Source organism: Salmo salar, unplaced genomic scaffold (genome assembly GCF_905237065.1).
Source record: "Salmo salar unplaced genomic scaffold, Ssal_v3.1, whole genome shotgun sequence".
In the NCBI taxonomy this organism is placed as follows: Eukaryota; Metazoa; Chordata; class Actinopteri; order Salmoniformes; family Salmonidae; genus Salmo; species Salmo salar.
In genome coordinates, this window is record NW_025547842.1 from 76378 (window position 1) to 82005 (window position 5628).

A 5628-nucleotide genomic window follows, 5' to 3' on the forward strand; every position below is an offset into this window, starting at 1 on the left:
GGGATCGGGGTGGAATGAGCGGGCCCTGATGGATCACTATCGCTGCAGTCTAAATGAGGATGTCCGTCGGGAGCTGGCTTGTAGGGACCACGCCATCACCCTCGACCAGCTGGTGGATTTATCCATCAGGCTGGACCACCTACTGGCTACCCGGGGACGTTCTAGTCGGGGTCTGTTCATTCCACCTCCCAGCCCTCCTGCTCCACTGCCCATGGAGATAGGAGGAGCTGCTCCGAGGAAGACCGGAGGGGGGCCTCTCCTGCACCCACTGTGGACGCAGAGGACACACTGCGGACCGGTGCTGGAGGGGTCCCCCCAGGAGTCCAGAGGGCAGGCAGAGCACTACATCAACCCCCAGGTGAGTCAGCACCAGACACACCCAGAGCCCCCTGTCGACCACATGTACACTTCTGTTTGTTTTCCCGATTTTTCCCCTCACTCCCAGTATAAGGCACTAGTCGATTCAGGTGCAGCTGGGAGTTTTATGGACCGTGGGGTCGCTAATAGGTTAGGGATTCCCCTGGTTCAGCTGGACCACCCCTTCCCTGTGCACGCCCTAGATAGTCGACCGCTAGGGTCCGGCCAAGTGGGGGAGGTTACTGTGCCACTGGTTATGACGACGTGGGGGGGTCATGTGGAACGTATCAGCCTATACCTCATCGACTCCCCGGCGTTTCCGGTGGTACTGGGACTCCCCTGGCTAGCCACTCACAACCCTCAGATTTTGTGGAGACAGAGGGTTCTTAAGGGGTGGTCAAGGGAGTGCTCAGGTAGGTGTGTAGGAGTTTCCATCGGTGCAACCACGGTGGAGAGTCCAGACCAAGTCTCTACCGTGCACATTCCTTCTGAATATGCCGATTTGGCTATTGCCTTCAGTAAAACGAAGGCGACTCAATTACCACCCCATCGACAGGGGGATTGTGCGATAAATCTCCAAGCTGACGCGGTCCTTCCTAGGAGTAGTGTGTATCCTCTGTCTCAGGAGGAGACGGTGGCTATGGAGACATACGTCACGGAGTCCTTGAGACAGGGATACATACGGCCATCTAAATCACCCGTCTCCTCGAGTTTCTTTTTTGTGAAGAAGAAGGGGGAGGCCTGCGCCCGTGCATTGACTATAGAGGTCTAAATTCCATCACAGTGGGGTTCAGTTACACACTACCTCTCATTGCTACGGCAGTGGAGTCATTCCACGGGGCGCACTTCTTCACCAAACTAGATCTCAGGAGTGCGTATAATCTGGTGCGTATCTGAGGGGGAGACGAGTGGAAAACCGCATTTAGTACCACATCAGCCATTATGAGTACCTCGTCATGCCGTATGGGTTAAAAAATGCTCCCGCTGTCTTCCAATCCTTTGTGGACGAGGTTCTCCGAGACATGCTCGGACAGGGGGTGGTGGTGTACATCGATGACATCTTGATCTACTCCGCCACCCGTGCCGAGCATGTGGCTTTGGTGCGCAGAGTGCTTGGGCGGCTGCTGGAGCATAACCTATACGTCAAGGCTGAGAAATGTGAGTTCTCCAAACGAGCCGTCTCTTTCCTAGGATATTGCATTTCCACCACAGGGGTGGTGATAGAATGGGACCGCGTTACGGCTGTGCGTAATTGGCCTACCCCTACCACGGTGAAGGAGGTGCAACGGTTTTTGGGGTTCGCCAATTATTACCGGAGGTTCATCCGGGGTTTTGGTCAGGTGGCAGCTCCCATTACCTCACTGCTGAAGGGGGGTCCGGTGCGGCTGCGGTGGTCGGCGTAGGCGGACAGGGCCTTCCGTCATCTGAAGGTTCTGTTTACTGACACTCCGGTGCTGGCGCATCCGGATCCCTCTTTGCCATTCGTGGTGGAGGTGGACGCGTCCGGAGCTGGGGTAGGAGCAGTTCTGTCACAGCGTTCGGGCGCTCCTCTGAAGCTCCGCCCCTGCGCTTTCTTTTCTAGGAAGCTAAGCCCGGCGGAGCGCAACTACGATGTGGGGGACAGGGAGTTGTTAGCTGTGGTCAAGGCTTTGACAGTGTGGAGACATTGGCTTGAGGTGGCACGTCACCCTTTTCTCATCTGGACCGACCACCGTAACCTGGAGTACATCCGGGCAGCGAGGAGACTGAATCCTCGTCAAGCCAGGTGGGCTATGTTCTTTACTAGGTTTCAGTTCACCCTTTCATACATTCCGGGTTCTCGGAACCGGAAGGCCGACGCACTGTCGCGTCTCTATGACACCGAGGAGAGGACCATTGATCCCGCTCCCATACTCCCTGCGTCCTGTCTAGTGGCGCCGGTGGTATGGGAGGTGGATGCGGACATCGAGCGGGCGGTTCAGTCAGAACCCATTCCGCCTCAATGTCCCGCGGGTCTGAGGTTCGTTCCGCTTGGTGTTCGCGATCGCCTGATCCGATGGGCCCACACTTTACCCTCCTCGGGTCATCCTGGGGTGGAACGGACAGTGCGAGGCCTGAAAGGGAAGTACTGGTGGCCCACCTTGGCTGAGGATGTAAGACACTATGTCTCTTCCTGTTCGGTGTGCGCCCAGTGCAAGGCTCCTAGGCACCTGCCTCGAGGGAAACTACAGCCCCTCCCCGTTCCACAGCGACCTTGGTCTCACCTCTCGGTGGATTTCCTAACTGATCTCCCGCCATCTCAGGGGAACACGACGATCCTGGTTGTTGTGGATCGGTTCTCGAAGTCCTGCCGTCTGCTCCCGTTGCCCGGTCTTCCTATGGCCCTACAGACCGCGGAGGCCCTATTCACCCATGTCTTCCGGCACTACGGGGTGCCCGAGGACATCGTATCTGATCGGGGTCCCCAGTTCACCTCCAGAGTGTGGAGGTCGTTTATGGAGAGGCTGGGGGTCTCGGTCAGCCTGACCTCGGGTTTCCACCCCGAGAGTAATGGGCAGGTAGAACGCATCAACCAGGATGTGGGCAGGTTTCTGCGGTCATATTGCCAGGACCGGCCAGGGGAGTGGTCGAGGTTCGTGCCATGGGCCAAGATGGCCCAGAACTCTCAACGCCACTCCTCCACTAACTTGTCACCTTTTCAAGTTGTATTAGGTTATCAGCCGGTCCTGGTGCCTTGGCAGCAGAGCCAGACGGAGGCCCCTGCGGTGGAGGAATGGGTACAGCGCTCTCAGGAGACCTGGAGAGCTGTCCAGGAGTGCCTGAAGCGGGCTATCGGGCGACAGAAGGAGAGCGCTGACCGCCGCCGCAGTGAGGCTCCCGTATACAATCCAGGGGATAGAGTCTGGCTCTCGACCCGGAACCTGCCCCTCCGCCTGCCCTGCCGGAAGCTGGGTCCGCGATTTGTGGGACCGTTCAAAGTCCTGAGGAGAATAAACGAGGTGTGTTATAGGTTACAACTCCCTTCATATTACCGCATTAACCCCTCGTTTCATGTGTCTCTCCTCAGGCCGGTGGTAGCTGGTCCACTGCAGGACGCTGAGGTGCGGGAGGTCCCTCCGCCCCCCCTGTGGGGGCCCCGGTGTACACAGTCCGGGCCATCCTGGACTTCCGACGTCGGGTAGGGGGCCTGCAGTACATCGTGGACTGGGAGGGGTACGGCCCGGAGGAGAGGTGCTGGGTTCCGGTGGAGGACATTTTGGATCCCACTATGCTCCAGGAGTTCCATCGTCTCCGTCCGGACCGGCCGGCGCCTCGCCCTCCGGGTCGTCCCCGAGGCTGGCGTCGGCGCGCTGCGGGAGCCGCGCGTCAGGGGAGGGGTACTGTCACAGTATCCACAGAAAATGGTGCCCCTCCTCGGCCGGGCGGCGCTCGCCGGTCGTCGTCGCCGGTCTACTAGCTGCCGATCTGTGTTTCTGTGTTCATTGTGTTTTGTCTGTCTAGGTCCGCACCTGTTGTCATTTCTGTCATTAGTGGGGGGGTATTTAGTTTGTTCCTTTGGGGTTGTGTGTTGTGCGGGATTGTTTGTTTGTCAGCGGGTTTACGCTGTGGCCGTTTCTTCTCTATCGTTTTTATATTGGAGGATTTATTTTCTCGCCGGGCTGCGCCCCGTGCGTGATTTTCCCTTTGTGGATTACCTGTTTCCCTTTTGGGTATTGTGCACTCCCAGTGCCTTTTGATCACCTAGTGTGTGGGTGTGAATAAACTTCGAGCTACTGGACGATATCTCCTGCATTTGACTCTACTCCTTCCTCCTGCCCTAAGTACCCGTGACACACAGACAGCAAGATACAGTCATGTGATTGTACGCGATAGTTGTCATTTGTCTGTTGGATCATGTAGGTACACAGGAAAAATGTAAATCTAAATCTTATTAGAATGTTTGTTATAATATTTTAGAATCAGTCAGTCTTGTCATCTTTAGTTGTGACTAGATATGGATTGGGTCATTAATAGGGTGGTTAGTTCATTGGCTCAAATACCTATTTTATTGTAGAATATTTGAATCAGTACATGTATTTCAGGTTAATTCTAGCGGGCCAGATGAGATACTACATTTTCTGTCTCTATTATTGTCTGAAGTTTTCTGCAGTCTGTTACAACACTCACATAGTGTCACACCCTGACCATACAGAGCCATTGTTTCTCTATGGTGAAGTAGGTCAGGGCGTATTCTAGTTTATTATTTCTATGTGGGGTTCTAGGTTATTATTTCTATGTTGGTGATTTGTATGATTCCCAATTAGAGGCAGCTGGTAATCGTTGTCTCTAATTGGGGATCATATTTAAGTAGCTGTTTTTCCCACCTGTGTTTGTGGGATATTATTTTGTATTTTGTGTTTTGTGCATGTGCACCACTTAGTCACGTTTCGTTTATTCTTTATTGTTTTGTGCGTGTCACTTAAATAAAATATGTGGAACCCAGATCACGCTGCACGTTGGTCCGAGTATGCTTCCAGTTCGTACAACGAGCGTGACACAGTCTTATCCAGAGAGACCAACAGTTAGTACATTCATCTTAAGGAAGCTAGGTGGGACAACCAAATATCACACTGTCATAGTAAGTACAATTGCTCCTCAGTAAAGCAGCCATTAAAGGGGCTCCAGGTGCAGCCATTCATGAACTGGAAACTGAGGAGGAGGACCAGGTGGAGTAGGCAGGGGAGGAGGAAGTAGAAGAGGAGGAAGGAGGAGGGTGAAGAGGAGCAGAAGGAATACGTTTATTTTTAAACATCTTTGTAAGACCCATTGTAACATGTATCTACTGTCTGGCATGTTTGTGATGAACACTGATAATCATTACCCAGTGATGTCACTGATTTACAGTATGGCATGTTTGTGATGGACACTGATAATCATTACCCAGTGATGTCACTGATTTACAGTATGGCATGTTGTGATGAACACTGATAATCATTACCCTTTCCATCAGACCAGTAAGGTTTTCAACTCTTCTTTCCCACAGCAACCAATTAGTAGTTATACTGGCTTCGGGATGTGAAGACAATACAAACATGTTATAATTTCTTACTATCATCATTATAAGTGACATATTCCCGTAAGTGCTTTGTGACATGCAGCTACAATGGTCAAATGTCACTATTTTGACATATTCTAATGCAGGGCTCTCAAACCCTGTTCCTGGAGAGCTACCCTCCTGTAGTTTTACACCAGGGCTCTCCATCCCTGTTCCTGTAAAGCTACCCTCCTGTAGTTTTACACCAGGGCTCTCCA